Genomic DNA, 20,321 nt, shown 5'->3' on the forward strand with positions numbered 1-20,321 from the left:
CCTGCAGCCTGTAGGGAGAGGCAATTCCACATGGAATTTCTCCTAGAAGACTTCGGTTTTTCCTGCCATCAAAAGCCACGGACTGCAGTGTATCATTGTGCTGACCCGCTGAGTTGGGTGAGAAGATGGAGTCTACGCCTGTGTCGCAGTGCCTTTACGGTCCAATCACAGAGGAACGACCTCCTCAATAACCAACCAACCGACCCGATTTTGAGATTGTTGTGGAGCCAACATCCAAAGCTGCTTTCCCTCCTTCCCCTTGCCTGGACTGCAAGTCGTCTCACTTTAAAATTTTTCATTTTTCCATCTGATGCTTTAAATGAGGTGCTAAGCTTGGGTGAGCTAGTTAGGTCAGGTTTTGCAATGGGTTGATTTGAACTTTGGGACTTGCAGTCATTTGTGCTTTGTACAGTGAATGGTTTATCATTCAGGCCAGATTCACCCTCCTTTTGGTGACATTTGAATAAACATAGACCTATATTTCTTTGGTTGGTAATTAATAGTTCTCCTGATAGCCTAGCCTATGTCACTAAACTGGGGAGAATAATTGGATTTTAACCGCAGGTCCAGAAGCCACCCGGAGTGTGAGAAGCCTAAAATCCTGCTGAGTAAACTGATTATAGTAATAATTATTCAACTAAGAACATTAAATTGGTTTTACCCTTGATTTTGAATGATTTATATAATTAGCTACAACTCCAGTTCTATTTGATCATATATCAATAACCTACATGTAAAATATCACAACATAATACTTTCAGAGGAAAACCACCAAGCCACTGGTTTCGTTATGTGACATATTCATCAAATCCAGCTAAAAGAAGTGGAAACTTTCACAAGACACATCAACTGGGTGGACCACAACATCAAGTTCACCAAAGTGGATGCCAACAATGAAAAGCTACCTTTCCTAGGCGTTTTGGTGAACATGAAAGGAGATGGAAACCTCAATATCGAACTCTATAGGAAACCTACTCACACAGACCAATATGTTCTTTTTGACTCACACCACTCACTGGAACACAAACTTTCAGTCATCAGAACCTTACAACAGCGGGCCGAACATGTCCCTACTAAAACAGAAGGGAAGCACAAAGAACAGAAAACCATCAAAGATGCTCTCCAAACCTCCAGATACCCAAACTGACCGTTTTCAAATCAGCAAGGAAATCCAAAATGCAGCAGAACATAACGATGAGAAGATTAAACGCAAAAACATCTCCATCCCATGATGTTGCTGGAGTCTCTTAAAAACTCAAGAGGATTTTCTCCAAACACTATCCCAGAACATTTCAAACCAAACAGACTCTTAAACCAGTTCATCCTAAAGACCCAATCTCAGCAGAGTGGCGTCTGCAGCTCAATGCAGAGAGGAATGCTCTGATCTTTATATTGGAGAAACCAAACAACCTCTCCACAGATGCATGGCCCAACACAGAAGAGCGTCCTCCTCTGGACAAGACTCTGCACTACATCTACACCTGATGGACAAAGGACATTCTTTGGAGGACCAGAATGTTCACATTTTGGACAAAGAAGACAGGTGGTTTGAGAGGGGCGTGAAGGAAGCCATCTATGTTAAGCAAGAAAAACCAACCTTAAACAGAGACTAGTTCATCCTAAAGACCTAATCTGAGCAGAGTGGTGTCTGCAGTTTAATGCTGTGAGAAATGCTCTGATCTTTATATTGGAGAAACCAAACAACCTCTCCACAGATGCATGGCGCAATACAGAAGAGCGCCCTCCTCTGGACAAGACTCTGCAGTACATCTACACCTAAAGCCGGGCGTACACTGTGTGATTTTTTAAAATCGTTGCACGCATCTGCTGCTCACTCTGTACGACTAATCGCAGGGTTTAGTCGTACAGTGTGAGCTAACGGCTTACGATTTATGTTTGGCCTGACGCTCTGAAGTGATCTACCTGCTCTCACTATACAACTAAAAGCACGTCGGACTCAGCTCCGCAGTGAGATGGAGCTGCTCTGTAGCTCTCTATCCTGAAGCCAAACAAATAGAAAAGGGATATTAAGTTCACTATAGTGAACCGCGCTGCCTTGGCAAATTCTGCAATTTTGTCCAGGTGATGACATATTTGGAAAAAGGACGTAGCTGAACAGGCGTGGCTGCTGCGGTCCGTCAATTTTGCATACGGAGCTGCACTTTATTCATTGCATCCCTGCCACGCTGCTGTGTTTACATCTGAGAGGAAGAATAAAAAGAAGAATCCTTGTTTGCCCGCTGAGCGATTTGCCCACGACGGTCAGGAGAATATCAAACACACGTTTGATATTCTCCTGACCTCCCAATTCCTGATCAGGAGGTGGTCCGTGAGGGGCTGATCGCCGCTCGTAACCCCCTGTACACTACACCACTCACGACGCACGATCAGGCTGAAAGTCGGGCCGATCGAAAGATTCTCGCATGACTGGAAAATCACCCCGAAAATCGCAGTGTACGCCCGGATTTATGGTCAAAGGACATTCTTTGGAGGACCAGAATGTTCATCTTTTGAACAAAGAAGACAGGTGGTTTGTGAGGGGGGTGAAGGAAGCCATCAATGTTAAGAGAGAAACACCAACCTTGAAGAGAGGGGGGTGGTTTCAGCTCTCAAAAATCTACAACGCAGCGATAGAGTTGATCCCTTCCGGCTATCACCTCAAACCCCATCCCCATGCAGGGCACCATCTTGCCTGATCAGCCAGGCCAAACAATCACCCTAACAACTCAATTGTCAGAGACATAAACCAGTATCGGGTATTGCAGGCCAACAAAGACCTTGACTCCGCATTACTAAGGGGTGGAGCTGTTTTTCCGGTTTGCATGTCTTCTAAGCCATAACAAGGCTTTTGTTTGTGTAACTCTATAAGCCTGGATAAGCTCCAGATATTTTGAATTGAAAAAGCTTCCTGGATTGGAAGCGAAATGTCCTCAAACATGGAAACAAAGTCCAGTTGATTGTTTTTTAACTTTTTAAAATTTGTTGGAAAGACTATTACCTGGATGACTGAATCTTTACCAGCAAACTGTATCCTACGGTTGCCGGGAGGTGCAAACCAACATTACAAAATCTAAAACACATTTAGTTCCAAAACGAATTATCATTTGAGGAATTCAACCGGAAAGGGTGGGTGCTAACTCCGAGGCTGAGCCGGTGTCGTGCCACGGTAGTTATTACTGGGAAAATTTGTATCCCCTTGTCGGGAGTGCGCACTGAGTTGGAAGAACAACCCAAGTTAACTTCGCCTCAATTCCAACATACAGAACTAGAAATTTGAAAGGTTTTACATGTATGAAAGATGAGCTTTACTGTTTTATTCTTTACTTCACATCTTATAGCAGAATATCACCAGTGATACTGATTTAAAACTATTTAAATCTATTTAATGTTTTTTAACAAGCATATGGTTTACAACAGTTTTCAATGGGATGAGAACATTTGGACACTGTGAAACAATAAGAGATTTTTTTAAGTAACGTGTGGAAAAGAACAAAGAGCTGTTTTCTTTCAGAGGAAGGAGTAGACACTGCTGTCAGCGACCTGCTTTCAAGCAAACGTTTGTGTTTTATTATTAGTTTTAAACCATGCATGAAGCTGGTGCTGAACTGGAGAGCTCCTTCAGTGACAGACTGTTGCACCCTAAATGCACCAGGGAGCGTTATCACAGATCCTTCCTCTCAGCAGCTGGAAGACTCTAGAACCACCACTGTTCCCAACAACCTCAATCAGTTCTTCCATTAATGCTGATTTTGCATAGTTACAGTGTAAACACCAGAATTTCCCCTCTGTGGGAAAATAAAGGGATTTTATTATCTGTTCTATTCTGTTATAACTACTGGTCCTGCCTGCTTCCATCTGGATGTTTTGGGCCGAATTTGCTGTTGAAAACATAGAACTCTGAACCTACCTGAACCCTAGATCTGTCCTTTCCTGCTCTTATTGGAATCCCTGACCAGGTTACGGACTCCTGGAACCGTCCTGTTCTGAACTGTCTCCCTGATCTGGCTTGGACCTCTGCCTGTTCACTGAGGCTGCTGCATCAGGGACACTCTGGGTTATGAGTTGGACTGAACTGGTAAATCAGGTAAGTGACTCACTTGGATCATCATCTTCCGTCAGATTACCGTGGTCACTTACCCGTGTTTTCTCCTAAACCTTAGTGCCAGTGATAGGTGGTACCCCGTCTTCCCCCGCAGCTGCTACAGATCCACAGCTCTGCACATCTCTTTTTCATGTTTGTTTATAAGTGTTTTGAACTTTCTCACTGTCTCGCCTGAATTCTGGGTCCTACATTCTGAGCTTTAATGACAGGCAGAGGAAAAAATGCCTTTATGACCTTCTATTAGACCCTCTCTGCACCTGCAGCAGGTTCCTCCATACCTGAGATCTTCCAGTCTCCAGTCTGGATCCTTCAGTCCAGCCGACAGCAGCTTCAATCCTGACTCTCCTGGATTATTGTAGCTCAGGTCCAACTTTTTCATATGGGAGGGGTTGGAGCTTAGAGCTGAGGCCAGAGAAGCACAGCCTTCCTCTGAGATCAGACAGCCGGACAACCTGCACACACAGTTCAACACAGGAGGGGAAATGGAGAATGTTCAGGTAGAACCCATTGTAAGCAAAACCTCCCAAAACACGAGCTGAACTGCATAATAAAAAAAACATAAGTGGTTATGATGTTCTTTTTGTAATAAACATGACATATAAACTGATTAATCTAGAAAAAAGCCTGACTTGACAAACTGACAGGCACCTTGCAGAACAGGCTGGCTTTCAGCTATCTTCAAACTCAACCTGAAATATCAAAGATATACTGGTGGTTCCTGTAAAACCATGGTTCTAGTGTTGAGGTAACTTTGACGTAACTGATGGAGTCCAGGGATGAAGCTGACATAAAGAATAAAAGACTGGTCTGGATTCATAGGTAATAAAATTAAAAAGTTAATAATACTATTATTTAATTATTTTTTACATTATCTAGATAGCAGCTAATAGACAGAAATCTGGTTTCAATAAGATGGAGATCATTTACCTGAGAGTTTCTAGTTTGCAGTTTGGATTCTTCAGTCCATCAGCTAGAAGCTTCACTCCTGAATCTTGTAGGCTGTTGTCAATCAGGTCCAGTTCTCTGAGACTGGAGGACTGGGAGCTGAGAACTGAGGACAGAGCTGCACAGCTTCCATCTGAGAGGTTACAGTAACTCAGCCTGAGGAGACAGAACAATATCTGTTATTAAACATCAAATCCTTAAAGCCGTCTGTCCTTCTATCTGGTGAATTTAATCATGGAGTAAAGCAGCGGTATGGATTCACAGGGAATAGACTTTAGATAAAGAAATTTGACAAATCTTTAAACTTCAAGGCTGGACTATTGTAATTCTTTACTATCAGGAAGTCCACAAACTGTAGTTAAAAGCCTTCAGCTGATCCAAAATGCTGCAGCCAGAGTTCTGATGAAAATGGAAAAGAGAGATCACATCTCTCCTATCCTGGCTTCTCTTCATTGGCTTCCTGTTAAATCCAGAATAGAATTTAAAATCCTCCTTCTCACATATAAAGCCTTAAATGGCCAAGCTCCATCTGATATCAGAGATCTGATTGTTCCTTATGTTCCTAACAGAGCACTTCGCTCTCAATCTGCAGGTTTACTAGTGGTTCCTAGAATTTCTAAAAGTAGAATGGGAAGCAGATCTTTTAGTTATCAGGCTCCTCTCCTGTGGAACCAACTACCAGTTTTAGTCCGTGAGGCAGACACCCTGTCTACTTTTAAGGCTAGGCTTAAAACTTTCCTTTTTGATAAAGCTTATAGTTAGAGTGGCTCAGGTTATCCTGAGCTATCTCTATAGTTATGCTGCTATAGGCTTAAGCTGCTTTATTCTAATTCTTTCTCTAATTCCACATTATCTGTTATTTCAACCCTTAACTTTAAGTCCTCTCTGCATTTTCCAACATAGTAGCCTCATCTGGTCTGGGTTTGTTTAGCTGTGACATCTAAGGTGAGCTGCTGATATCAACAACTTTCTTTATAGAGTTGTGCCTGTTTCTCAGTGTTTATTCCTGGTTTACTTATAGACATATGCTGGTGTAGATTCTCAGTCAACCAGTTCATAGCAATTCCAAAAACGTAAAAAAAAAACAATCCGCTGGACTTTGTTTCCAAGTTTAAAGACGTTTCTCTTCCATCCAGGAAGATTTTTCAATTCAAAATTTCAGACATAGCGTTGAGTTCCAGGTTTTATCCAGCAGCCCAACAAAGAATTGTCTTGGTTTAGAAAACATGTTAATTGAAACAGACGAACGGGTCCACCCCTTTAGAATGGGGGTGGTTTGGGGTCTTTGTTAGCCTGCAATACCAAATGCTTGTCTATGTCTCCTAAAGGGGTGACGTTAAAGGGAACTGTTGGCCGGGCTAAACAGGGGAGGTGTTCTGTTCCCCTGTAAGGGGGTGGGGGTTGCAATGATAGCGGGAAGGAATCAACTCAGTCGCTGCACCACCAAAAGGGGATCCCAGAGGACCAGGAGGAACAGGCCCGGCCCAACAGTCACCAGGTATGAGACGACGCCCACTAGGATGTTTAGTAGGTGGGGTGGGGGAGGTAACACCCAACCTGACAAGTAGAAAGAAACAACCTCACATTCATCCAGTCACATTCACATAATCCCACCCACACACTCATATGCAAGCACTCAATGGAGACGCACACAGGGGCAGAAACTACACATATACTAACACTCCTCACACATGTACTATCCTTCCAGGTCTGGGGGCCAATCCCCCTAGGGGTAACAGGCCCACAGATTGAGGAGGAGATCCCCAGCACCCCCAGTGTGGGAAGGGGACAAGCAAAAAACGAGGGTCCGGGACTGGGCGCCAAAATAGGGAGGATAGAAGCACTGTAGCCAAGGACCAGCCCCAAACACCAACCCAAACTCCATCCAAACCCCACTCTCATACCCATGGCTGCAAACGCAACCCAGGCAGTCCACCCCCAGGCCAAGTACAGCACAACAGCCACCTCATAGCGTCCACTCACCCGACTGCAGGCATGGGCTGCGTAAAGGTTTAGGGCAGGCAGCAAGGCACGCCCACACCACAGGCCAAGATGCATCCAGGCAAGGAGATTGTGTCCCATATGCCGTACAGCTACACCAGTCAGCCGGCTCCCCAACAAGGATGGGACCAAACCATCCAACGTCAAGGACCCCCACCCAATGCCAGGAACTGGCCTGCCCATCCTAGCAGCTGGCAAGTAATCATAGCCAAAGGCAAGAAAGCCCCAAGAGAGCCATAAACAACCAGCCAAGCCATGACTATCCACGAGGGCCCATCGCCATCCCCAGGCGGAGCAAAAAGAGCTGAGGTGTGAAAGACCCCATGCCAGCCCCCCTCCTGCTCCAATGTAGTTTTTTTGCCTGTTGGATTACTGTCTTTGTTAGGGGCTGATGGACATAAATCTAATTTCAAAAGAATGGAGATCATTTACCTGAGAGTTTCTAGTTTGCAGTTTGGGCTCTTCATTCCAGCAGATAGAAGTTTCACTCCTGAATCCTGCAGTTTGTTGTTACTCAGGTCCAGTTCTCTGAGACTGGAGGACTGGGAGCTGAGAACTGAGGACAGAGCTGCACAGCTTCCATATGAGAGGAAACAACCACTCAGCCTGAGGAGACATAGAGGAAAATCAATTATTAAACAATTAATCAAAATATTTATTTCATTTCATCCTCCCTCTCCCATATAAAGCCTTAAATGGCCAAGCTCCATCTGATATCAGAGATCTGATTGTTCCTTATGTTCCCAACAGAGCACTTCGCTCTCAATCTGCAGGTTTACTAGTGGTTCCTAGAATTTCTAAAAGTAGAATGGGAGGCAGATCTTTTAGTTATCAGGCTCCTCTCCTGTGGAACCAACTACCAGTTTTAGTCCGTGAGGCAGACACCCTGTCTACTTTTAAGGCTAGGCTTAAAACTTTCCTTTTTGATAAAGCTTATAGTTAGAGTGGCTCAGGTTATCCTGAGCTATCTCTATAGTTCTGCTGCTATAGGCTTAGACTGCTGGAGGACATAGGGACCCCCTTTTTCATCATTCTGCTTCATTCTATCTCTATTCTCCCACTCTGCAGAATCTGTTAGTTCAATCTCTAACGTTCTGCTCTCTCTGCTTTTTCTCATAGTAGCTTCATCTGGTCTGTTCCTGTTTGGCTGTGACTTCATCCTGGATAGAAATATCAGCTGTGCTGCTGCCATCAACACCTTTGTTTCTAGATGTTGGAGCTTGGCCTGTTTTCCAGTGTAGTCCTGTTTCTCTGACTGTGACTAACTGGATGTGCTCTCTTCATCCTCTGACATGGGAGCTGGCTCGGAGCTCGTCTGCCTGGCTGTGTGTTTCCTGGACGGGGCCGCCTGTGGAGCTGGTTGACAGTTGCCTTTTGTATCTATGCTTCTTTTTCTATGTCTGCTTCTGTCTCCTTGAACCCCAGTGGGCCTCAGCAGATGGCCGCTCACACTGAGCCTGGTTCTGCTGGAGGTTTCTTCCTGTTCAAAGGGAGTTTTTCCTCTCCACTGTCGCTACAAGCATGCTTAGTGTGAGGGATTGCTGAAGAGTCAATGAGTCGATGCAATCAGCTGGTTTTCCTTAGAAAACTTTGAATCAATCTGACTGGATGATCTGGTGAACTGGAAAGTGACCTGAGATGACATGATGTGAATTGGAGCTATAGAAATACACTGAATAGAATTTACTTAAAGTTCTTCAGAGTCATCATCTTTTCATTGAAAACATGTGGAAATGTCTGATTTTGAATGTCCTTATAATGCCTACCTTTGTGATCTGGTTCAGTAAAAATGAAGTGAAACAACATGAATCCATATTTACTGCAGCATTAGCAGCTTTCTCACTATGAGCAATAATAGCAGTATCAATCAGTGTCCTTACAGAGCTTTGTTGGAGGCTTTAACCACTGGCAGCAGCCTCAGGAGAACCTCCTCTGAAGCTGCATATTTCTTCAGGTCAAAAACATCCAGATCTTTTCCTGATGTGACTAAGATGAAACTCAGAGCTGATCACTGAGCAGGAGACAGTTTATATTTAGAGAGACGCTTTGAACTCAGAGACCGTTGGATCTCCTGCACCAGAGAACGATCCTTCAGTTCATTCAGACAGTAGAACAGATTGATGCTTTTCTCTGCAGAAACATTCTCACTGATCTTCTTCTTGATGTACTGAACTGTTTTCTGATTGGTCTGGGAGCTACTTCCTGTCTGTGTCAGCAGACCTTTTAGGAGACTCTGATTGGTCTGCAGTGAAAGTCCCAGGAGGAAGCGGAGGAACAAGTCCAGGTGTCCATTTGGACTCTGTAAGGCCTGGTCTACAGCGGTCTGATGGAGAGACTTTGGTTCATTCTGTTTAGATGTTTGTGTTTCTTCCATCAGGTTGATTCCAGAGTTGATGAAGGTCAGATGAACATGAAGAGCAGCCAGAAACTCCTGAACACTCAGATGGACGAAGCAGAACACCTTCTCCTGGTACAGCCCTCTCTCCTCTCTAAAGATCTGTGTGAACACTCCTGAGTAAACTGAGGCTGCTGTGATATCGATGCCACACTCTGTCAGGTCTGATTCATAGAAGATCAGCTTTCCTTTCTTTAACTGATCAAAAGCCAGTTTTCCCAGAGACTCAATCATCTTCCTGCTCTCTGGACTCCAGTGTTGATCTGTTTCAGCTCCTCCATCATACTTGATCTTCTTCACTTTGGTCTGAACCACCAGGAAGTGGATGTACATCTCAGTCAGGGTGCTGGGCAGCTCTCCTCCCTCTCTGGTCTTCAACACATCCTCCAGAACCGTAGCAGTGATCCAGCAGAACACTGGGATGTGACACATGATGTGGAGACTTCGAGATTTCTTCATGTGGGAGATGATCCCGCTGGCCTGCTGCTCATCTCTGAATCTCTTCCTGAAGTACTCCTCCTTCTGTGGGTCATTGAACCCTCTGACCTCTGTCACCATGCCAACACAATGAGCAGGGATCTGATTGGCTGCTGCAGGGCGTGTGGTTATCCAGAGGAGAGCAGAGGGAAGCAGTTTCCCCCTGATGAGGTTTATCAGCAGAACATCCACTGAGGTGGACTCTGTAACATCAGTCAGGATCTCCTTGTTGGTGAAGTCCAGAGGAAGTCGACTCTCATCCAGACCATCCAAGATGATCAGAACCTGGAAGTCTTCAAAGCTGCTGATTCCTTTGGTTTCAGTGAAGAAGTGATGAACAAGTTCCACCAAGCTGAACTTTTTCTCTTTCAGCACATTCAGCTCTCTGAAGGTGAATGGAAATATGAACTGGATGTTCTGGTGGGCTTTGCCTTCAGCCCAGTCCAGAGTGAACTTCTGTGTTAAGACTGTTTTCCCAATGCCAGCCACTCCCTGTGTCATCACTGTTCTGATTGGTTGATCACTTCCAGGCCGGACTTTAAAAATGTCTTCTGGTCTGATTATTGTTTCTGGTCTGTTTGGTTTCCTGGATGCTGCTTCAATCTGTCTGACCTCATGTTCATCATTGACCTCTCCAGTTCCTCCCTCTGTGATGTAGAGCTCTGTGTAGATCTGGTTCAGAGGGGTTGAACTTCCTGCTTGAGCGATGACCTCAAACACAGACTGGAACTTCTTCTTCAGACCAGATTTAAGTTTATGTTGACAAAATGCAGCAGCATTGTGCTCTAAAGAACACAACAATTAAAAATCAGGAAGGGAACAAATTATCTTCTGAAGATTTTTTTTAATATATGTGATACCATCTCTTCAGACAGTAATTCTGTAATTAATGCATCAGATTAAATCTATGCAGAAATCCTCTTACTGCTCAGCAGTCGGTCAGCCAGCTCATCCTCCTTCATCCTCCTCAGAAAGTTCACTGTGATCTTCATCAGTGCCTTTCTGGTGCTCCTCCTCTCATCTTCGTCCTCACCTCCCAATGCCTTCTTGTCATATTTGTGACTCTCTGAGAATTCTGGGTCATCTGTACTGAGATCCTTCTGGATTTTCTTCAGCTCATTCTTCACAAAAGTGACAATGTTTTCCTCCAGCAGCTGGAACACAATAACACATCAGACTGAAATAGAAGCAATAATCAGATCCATGTTGGACAGAATGACGATCCAAAAAGTGCAGCAAGAAGAATATTGTGTACAAAATTGATGAAGTAATTGTTGCTCATTTACAGACCCTAAATATAGAGTTCAGCTGCGTTTGATGGTGCTGAGCACGTGGATCACTGGGAACCTCTGAGTTCAGCTGATCCAATCTGGGGAGGAACAAGGAACAATTAGGAAAGAAGGAAAGAAGTAAATATTCATCCAGCAGTTTACACAGATGAAATCACCGAGAGCTTCACAGGTAAAGCCCTTAAAACTGAAACAAAAAGCATCAGATGAACGAAATACAAGGAAGTTAAAAGAGGAAGTTGAAATTAAGTGATGAAGACAAAAACCAGCAGAACCATCCATTTGACATTTAAAAAAGGGGCTGAATTATACTTTATGAAATGTTCGTTTCACTGCTAAGCTGATGCTCATTTACTGTCTGAGAGCTGTATAAAATGAAATTTAATTTTGTATACACTCTATTCAATTCAATAGTGATATATATATATATATATATATATATATATATATATATATATATATATATATATATATATATATATATATAGCCAAAAGGAAGGAGGCCAAACATCCAAGGTCCATACATCAAGGACAAGGCTCCAACCGACGTCTTGCTCATTGAATGTCTCACACAATGGGTAATAAATGATGTGGTGCTAGAGGTTCTGTCATAGGAGGATAAGCCACACGGGATGTACCACCAAAACATAACCAAAGTGGCGGATATCAGGAAATCCTACCAATGGCTAGACAAAGCCGGACTGAAGGACAGCACAGAGGCACTCGTTATGGATGCGCAGGAGCAGGCCCTGATTAGTTAGGAGAGGGTGAGTCCATGACTTTCTCTGAGTTTGCTTTCACAATTAATGTGAAACCTGCAAAAATTTGCTTGTTTCGTTATGGAGTCCGCTGGTTGTTGCTTACACCTCATCATGGCAGATCTGGATTTATAAAGCAACTGCCAGTGTTTTCACTTTTGATAGCAAAAAAAAAAAAAGCTGTTGGACTTTAAAGGTACACCAGATTCCCAAAAAGGAAACCAGTATAGGGAATACAGGTGCTGGTCATAAAATTAGAATATCATGAAAAAGTAGATTGATTTCAGTAATTCCATTTAAAAAGTTAAACTTGTATATTATATTCATACATTACATACAAACTCATATATTTCAGATGTTTATTTTGTTTAATTTTGATGATTACAAATGACAACAAATGAAAATCTCAAATTCATCATATCAGAAAATTAGAATATTGTGAAAAGGTTCAAAATTGATGGCCCCTGGTGCCACACTCTAATCAGCTAATTAACTCAAACCACCTGCAAAAGCCTTTAAATGGTCTTTCAGTCTAGTTCTATAGGCTACACAATCATGGGGAAGACTGCTGACTTGACAGTTGTCCAAAAGACGACCATCGACACCTTGCACAAGGAGGGCAAGACACAAAAGGTCATCGCTAAAGAGGCTGGCTGTTCACAGAGCTCAGTGTCCAAGCACATTAATAGAGAGGCGAAGGGAAGGAAAAGATGTGGTCGAAAAAAGTGTACAAGCAAGAGAGATAACCGCACCCTGGAGAGGATTATGAAACAAAACCCCTTCAAAAATGTGGGGGAGATTCACAAAGAGTGGACTGCAGCTGGAGTGAGTGCTTCAAGAACCACCACACACAGACGTATGAAAGACATGGGTTTCTGCTGTCGCATTCCTTGTGTCAAGCCACTCTTGAACCACAGACAGCGTCAGAAGCGTCTTGCCTGGGCTAAAGAGAAACAGGACTGGACTGCTGGTGAGTGGTCCAAAGTCATGTTCTCTGATGAAAGTAAATTTTGCATTTCCTTTGGAAATCAAGGTCCCAGAGTCTGGAGGAAAAGAAGAGAGGCACTTCATCCACGTTGCTTGAAGTCCAGTGTAAAGTTTCCACAGTCAGTGATGGTTTGGGGTGCCATGTCATCTGCTGGTGTTGGTCCATTGTGTTTTCTGAGGTCCAGGGTCAACGCAGCCACATACCAGGAAGTTTTAGAGCACTTCATGCTTCCTGCAGCTGACCAACTTTTTGGAGATGCAGATTTCATTTTCCAACAGGACTTGGCACCTGCACACAGTGCCAAAGCTACCAGTACCTGGTTGAAGGACCATGGTATCCCTGTTCTTAATTGGCCAGCAAACTCTCCTGACCTTAACCCCATAGAAAATCTATGGGGTATTGTGAAGAAGAAGATGCAATACACCAGACCCAACAATTCAGAAGAGCTAAAAGCCACTATTAGAGCAACCTGGGCTATCATAACACCTGAGCAGTGCCACAGACTGATCGACTCCATGCCACGCCGCATTGCTGCAGTAATACAGGCCAAAGGAGGCCCAACTAAATACTGAGTGCTGTACATGCTCATACTTTTCATGTTCATACTTTTCAGTTGGCCAACATTTCTATAAATCCTTTGTTTTTATTGGTCTTCAGTAATATTCTAATTTTCTGATATGATGAATTTGAGATTTTCATTTGTTGTCATTTGTAATCATCAAAATTAAACAAAATAAACATCTGAAATATATGAGTTTGTATGTAATGTATGAATATAATATACAAGTTTCACTTTTTAAATGGAATTACTGAAATCAATCTACTTTTTCATGATATTCTAATTTTATGACCAGCACCTGTACAACCACCTCCTCCAGAGGCTAGGTCTGGATGACAGTTGCTTTGTGCTGTACAAATGCCTATCCATGACCCAGTTAGGGGCCCTGCTGTCCTGCATTGGCAGATGAATCTCCTGGACAACAGACGGTTAGGTGAGATGCACATTCTGGAGCTCAAAATGGAGCAGTGGGAAATCAGTGTAAGAACGGGACAGATACAAATCCGAACTTGGACCAGGCTGCCTGCTTTGTCATCCTGTAGACCTATGTAACCACAGTGGGAGATCAGGGGAGTCCATGGGGTCAGGGCCGGTTCTAGCCCTTTGGTTGCCCTAGGCGAGATTGAGTTTTGCGCCCTACCCCCGCCCCCCCCCCCCCCCCCCCCCCCCCCCCCCCCCCCCACCCCTCACTTTTGCCGTGCGAAATACCAGTACTGTTTTCAGCATCTGTTTAGTGCTTCATTGAGTTGTGTTTACAGTTCCACAAAGAGTGCTGTGCGGTGAATTGTGCCTACAGTTGTGCAAAGTGTGTGTTACAAAATTGCAAATTGAGTGCAAAGCAGTGTTTGTTCTTTTAGTTTTGTGAACTCAGTGAGTGGATTTGCTATAAGTATTAATAGTTTTAGAAATTGTGCTATAAGAATCAAGGTTGTGTTTAAGCATTCAGAAAAAACTGTAACTTAGCATGGAGTGATGCATAGACAAATACCAGAATAGGTTTCAGAACCTTTTCTTTTTTATTATTTTAAATAATTTATTACACACTCAAAGTTAGGACTGTGCAAAAACACTTTTAACCATCTGTAAGGACACTTAGGTAAAGTATAACTAAAAAACTGGATTGAATCAATGAATGAATTTATTTCAGACAATTAACAAATTTAACACACATTAAACAAATATTAAATAAATCAATTTCAGAAATTACCAAATAACAAAATAAAAAATAATAAATTTAAGAAATTCTTCAACCAAGGACTACATAAAAAAGTAATTGATAAACATTAAATTAAATTTTCTGTTCCAGTTCAATTAAATCATTTGAACATAAATAGAAATGACATAAACAAAATTTTCCTCTAAATAAAATATATCAGGTATATTTACCCTGATTTCTGACATTGATTAGTGATTAAAGAAAGGATTAACCCTCTACAAACAAAAGTGCTTTTATGAATACCGTTACAAAATTTAAAGTTTGAAGTTGTTGTTTTTTTTTTTGTTCACATATTCTATGATGAACAGCCATAACTTCATATATTTTGATGATTATTTGTACATCCCTTTTGAATACTCAATGCAGATAATCACTACAAAATATTTTATTTATATTAGTATCTTCTACCCATTCTCAAGCTAATAATATAGCACATAATTCTGAGAAAAAAATGATGTCAACATTAGGGATGGGGATCGTTAATATTTTTTGATATCGATACCTTTATCGATACTCCTTATCAATCCAAGTCTTTATCGATACCACTATCGATACTTTTCTGTTATTTGGTGGAAAGACGATGCAACAAAATTTTATTAACAGAACTGGTATTGCTTTTATTGCTTAACAAGTGAGCATAACAAAAGCGTTTCTAGCCTTCAATAAACATGGCTAATGTAATAGGCCACTTCGAAATGACATAAAACTAACTAGAATATATTTTCACAATTGTTGGTTAATGTATTGTCTACTGTCACTTTTCATCATGTTTTTAGTGATTAGGAAAATATTTAACAAATAAATAATTGTATTTTAAATTAAATGTAATTTTTAATAAATGTTGGCATCAGTAGTTTAATTATAAAACAAAATTTCCCGTTTTCTTTACGTTACACTTGAACGCATCATGATAACCTAATTGTCATTTTACTGAGCCAATCTGAACACATCATCACGCAGCACGTCTGAAACTTTATTTACTTTTCAAGCTAACTAGCTTGTATGCTTCCGATTACAAGACGGATTTCACAATTAATATTTTTAACTGACCGGACAAGCTACAAAGTCTGTGTGCGCTCACCAGTGGTACTCTGAGTGGATGATGAAGACGGGCCGACTGCGGCAGCAGCTGGAGGAGGAGGAGGAGTCTTTTCCGTTCAGCCATCCTCGAGTCGCGAACTAAGTTAACTGCCAGACTTCACTTGTTTTACTTTTAATATCTGTTTGCTTACAATTTCATTCCAAAATATTGGTGTACATGCTGCAGTGATTGACGTCACGACTTCCGGGTTGGAGGGCGCTTGAAAAGTGATCAGAATCTTTTCCGATTTTCTCTTAAATGTGAAAAAATAAATAAAAAAACGGTGGTATATTTATTTGTTCATATTTTGCTATTTATATATACGTAAGGTTAAGTCAAACTGACGGACGCTTCATAACCGGTTTAATTCGCTTTTTTTTCTAATTCTATGATTAATGGGAAGTAAGCCTAAGGGCGACGCTAGAGGGCGCCCCCAACACATTTGTCGCCCTAGGCAATTGCCTAGCTCGCCTGTAGCAATCACCGGCCCTGCATGGGGTAATCAGCACAGTTGAGCAGGGAGAGAAGGCGGCGGCTTGCCGCTACTCGCTTAGGAGGAGAGCCAGGAGGTGCAGCTGTGGATCAGAAAACCCACAGGGGAATAAGCGCCGGTGGGAAGAGACTAAAGGTGGTCAGGTATAGTTATAAAAGCTACCTGTGGAGGAACAGAAGAGCACAGCAGCAGATCAGATTAGTCCTCCAGGAGGACAGAACACAAAAGCTTGGGTAGAAACTAATGATTTTTTTTAAACTCACCTTTAAACTTCTTAAGAGTCTTCCCAATTGACCCTTTGTCAATATACATTTTTTCTGTCTTCCATTTTTAATAACAAAAAAACCCTCGTCTCTGCTGCGCTCTTTTATTGTAGTTCTCAGCTAAATCATATACAAATCTTCAAAATTCCTAACTTCTGCAAATTTTGCTTCTTAGATATGCGGGCAAGAAAGCGGCCAATTTCGCCAAATTCACCTAAATTGAGCTAATCACCTCCCTAAATTTGCTAGCCTGGGTGCCATTCCGAATTTAGTCCCGCCCACAAAGTTTGAGGTCGGGAAGTTCGGTCTGGCTCTGCTCCATAGTAGCACGAGTATGATCGCCCACCCTCTGGCGATCCAATCAAATTGTAAGGGCGTGCTTTATACAATGATGGACAAATGATCAACAGTAACGTAATCAACCACGTGACCAATGCGTGCTTGGGTGACAACAACAATGGCTGCCGCTGGAGAGTTTAGGTGAGTAGATTCTGCTATTAGGTCTGTTCTAGAAGATATCGACAGCAAATTAATTTTAAAAGAGGAACAGAGAAACGCGATCAAGGCTCATCTTCTTATTCTAGGCGTGCAACTGCACGCTTTGATTTTTGTTGACAACAACTATGCCTGGCTTAACATACGTCACGCACTCCGTTGCTCTTATTGGTTGTAGATCTATCCAATTGAGTGCAGAGGCATTTTTTTTCCTGGTTGGTTAGAAACACGCCCCATAATCACAGCTCTATGGAGCAGCATCAGACTCATATTCTGGCTAGAATTGAGTCGGACTACGTCAGGCTATAAATTTGCCACCTTTGCCTCGCTCAGTATAGCTCAAAACCACTGTTGGGTTAATTAATTGTACATAAGTTATTCTACTTTAATCATATTATACTTACACATTTTGTTATCTCTATCTTACTCATATTACAAAGAGTGTTAAAACATTTAGTTTTGTTTGCTGTGTCATTAATGTTTTTTAAGTCTGTGCAGGAGGGATGTTGACTGCGACTGCTGTTAACAGATGTCGTTAAGGGTGTGGAGGAGAATGGAGAACTGTGCAACTAGATAAGGAGAGGGGTTCTCCTTATCCTCTGATGTTGTATGATGTTGTACGAAAATTCTGGTTTCAACTGGGTTCTGTTCCCTCCCCCTTTAGCGGTTGAAACCACATTGTAATCAGGGCGTTTCTTCAATAAAGGGCTTGGAGAGCAGATACTGCTTCAGAGTGGGTTTGAAGTTGTAACTGAATGCAGTTTCTGATCCCCTCTCCTTGCAAGTAAAATATACTAAATTCTCTGTGTCATTCTTTGTGCAGGTTGCTGAATAAGGTGTTTGGTGTTTAAACCTAACATTAATTGGTCCTTCGAGCCGGATTGCAAGATACCCGACGACCCCCAGCAGGTGAGTGAGATCCAGATAAGCCTGCGGCCGCAGCAAAGAGACCCTTTACGGGACTGGTCTCTCCCTTACAAGCTGGGGTCCGACGGTTGAAGCATTTCGAGGACGCAGAGAATTGTGAGTAGTTTTTCTTTTAATAAGGAGTGAGTGAATTATTGGAAGAAAAATATATAAAATATAAAAAATTTATAAAAATATAATAATATAAAAAAAAAGAAAAAAAAGATCGAAGTGAAGGGCGTGGGGTCACGAGATTCCCCTTTTGAAGTCCTCTCAGCGTGGGGTCACGAGATTCCCCTTTGCAAACAGTTTAAACCTCGTGAAGGACGGCGGTGTCCTCTATCTTAAATAGTTAAATTCCGCATGGGGTAACGAGGTCCCCCTTTTGTACTAAAACCCTGACAATTCTAGACTCTATCAGGTAAAATAGAAATTTTAAAACAGTTAAAGTCCGCGGGAGGGCAGGCTCCCCTAGTTTGTAAGGGCAGGCTCCCCGAGTAGTAAACTAGTTAAATTCTGCATAGGATAGCGGCGTCCTCTGTGTTTAAAATAAGTAAACAGAAATAAAGTAAAAGTTAACTGCGCAGTGAGTGTGTGTGTGTGTGTGTGTGCGTGTGTAAGGAAATATAGATATCACTAGATATCTGTATTTCATACCAAAAAGACAAGGGTTAAATGGTGAGCTTTTGTGGATGTTTGTAGACAAGAAAACTCCACCTGTAAGGGTTGAAGTGAGTTTTACCACAAAAAGTCGTTGATCACATCTTGTCTGAAGCCCCAGTGTTTAGAACACGACAGGTGTTGAAAACCCACTGGGCCCAAATTTAGTTCAAAATGACCCTCAGCAGGGTCCTGGAGGGTGCATGGGAGTTCGCCCAACCAGTCTACATGTGCTTTGTGGACTTGGAGAAGGCGTTCGACCGTGTCCCTCGGGGGGCCCTGTGGGGGGTTCTCCGGGAGTACGGGGTACCGGGCCCTTTGATACGGGCTGTCAGGTCCCTGTATGACCGGTGTCAGAGTCTGGTCCGCATTGCCGGCAGTAAGTCGGGCTCGTTTCCAGTGAGAGTTGGACTCCGCCAGGGCTGCCCTTTGTCACCGATTCTGTTCATTACCTTCATGGACAGAATTTCTAGGCGCAGCCAAGGTGTTGAGGGGATCCGTTTTGGTGGCCTTAGGATTGCGTCTCTGCTTTTTGCAGATGATGTGGTCCTGTTGGCTTCATCAAGTCGTGATCTGCAGCTCTCGCTGGATCGGTTCGCAGCCGAGTGTGAAGCGGCCGGGATGGGGATCAGTGCCTCCAAATCCGAGGCCATGGTCTTGAGCCGGAAAAGGGTAGAGTGCCTTCTCCGGGTCAGGGGGGGTGTCCTGCCCCAAGTGGAGGAGTTTAAGTATCTTGGGATCTTGTTCACGAATGAGGGAAGAAGGGAGCGGGAGATCGACAGGCGGATTGGTGCAGCGTCTGCCGTGAAGCGGGCACTGTACCGGTCCGTCGTGGTGAAGAGAGAGCTGAGTCAAAAAGCGAAGCTCTCGATTTACCGGTCGATCTACGTTCCTACCCTCATCTATGGTCATGAACTCTGGGTCATGACCGAAAGAACGAGATCGCGGATACAAGCGGCCGAAATGGGTTTCCTCCGTAGGGTGGCTGGGCTCTCCCTTAGAGATAGGATGAGAAGCTCGGTCATCCGGGAGGGACTCGGAGTAGAGCCGCTGCTCCTCCACGTCGAGAGGAGCCAGTTGAGGTGGCTTGGGCATCTGTTTAGGATGCCTCCTGGACGCCTCCCTGGTGAGGTGTTCCGGGCACGTCCCACCGGGGGGAGGCCCCGGGGAAGACCCAGGACACGCTGGAGAGACTATGTTTCTCGGCTGGCCTGGGAACGCCTTGGGGTTCCTCCTGAAGAGCTGGAAGAAGTGGCTGGGGAGAGGGAAGTCTGGGCCTCCCTTCTTAAGCTGCTGCCCCCGCGACCCGACCCCGGATAAGCGGAGGAAGATGGATGGATGGATGGATGGGAAAGGGGCAAAGTAAAGAAAAACAGAAGTTATTGGAGGAACTCCAGTGTAAAGACTGGAAAGCAGTTGAAAATGATGACCCATGGGCGGTAGAGCCGTTGTGTTACTGGATAAAAAACTACGGTTTTAATGGTAAATTGAGAACCACAAACATAAAGGAATTGCAGCAAAAAATAAAAACAAAAAGCAAAAATAAAGACACTTTGATGGCAAAAGAAGGTTACATGCAAACCATGGGTTGGATGAAATTAGCAGGACAGAGAGAAGAGGGAGAGCGCAGAGCTAAAAGAGAGAGAGAGGAGAGACAAAGAAAAGAGAAAGAAGGGAAAGAAAGAGAAAGTGA

At 43.2% G+C, this 20,321-nt stretch overlaps 1 pseudogene; it reads right to left on the reverse strand.

The window, feature by feature from the left end:
* The window catches only part of LOC119798741, a 171,762-nt pseudogene that overhangs the window by 23,349 nt on the left and 128,092 nt on the right, over positions 1-20,321 (reverse strand).

Source organism: Cyprinodon tularosa, unplaced genomic scaffold (assembly GCF_016077235.1).
Source record: "Cyprinodon tularosa strain WSP-4 unplaced genomic scaffold, ASM1607723v1 ctg634, whole genome shotgun sequence".
NCBI lineage: Eukaryota > Metazoa > Chordata > Actinopteri > Cyprinodontiformes > Cyprinodontidae > Cyprinodon > Cyprinodon tularosa.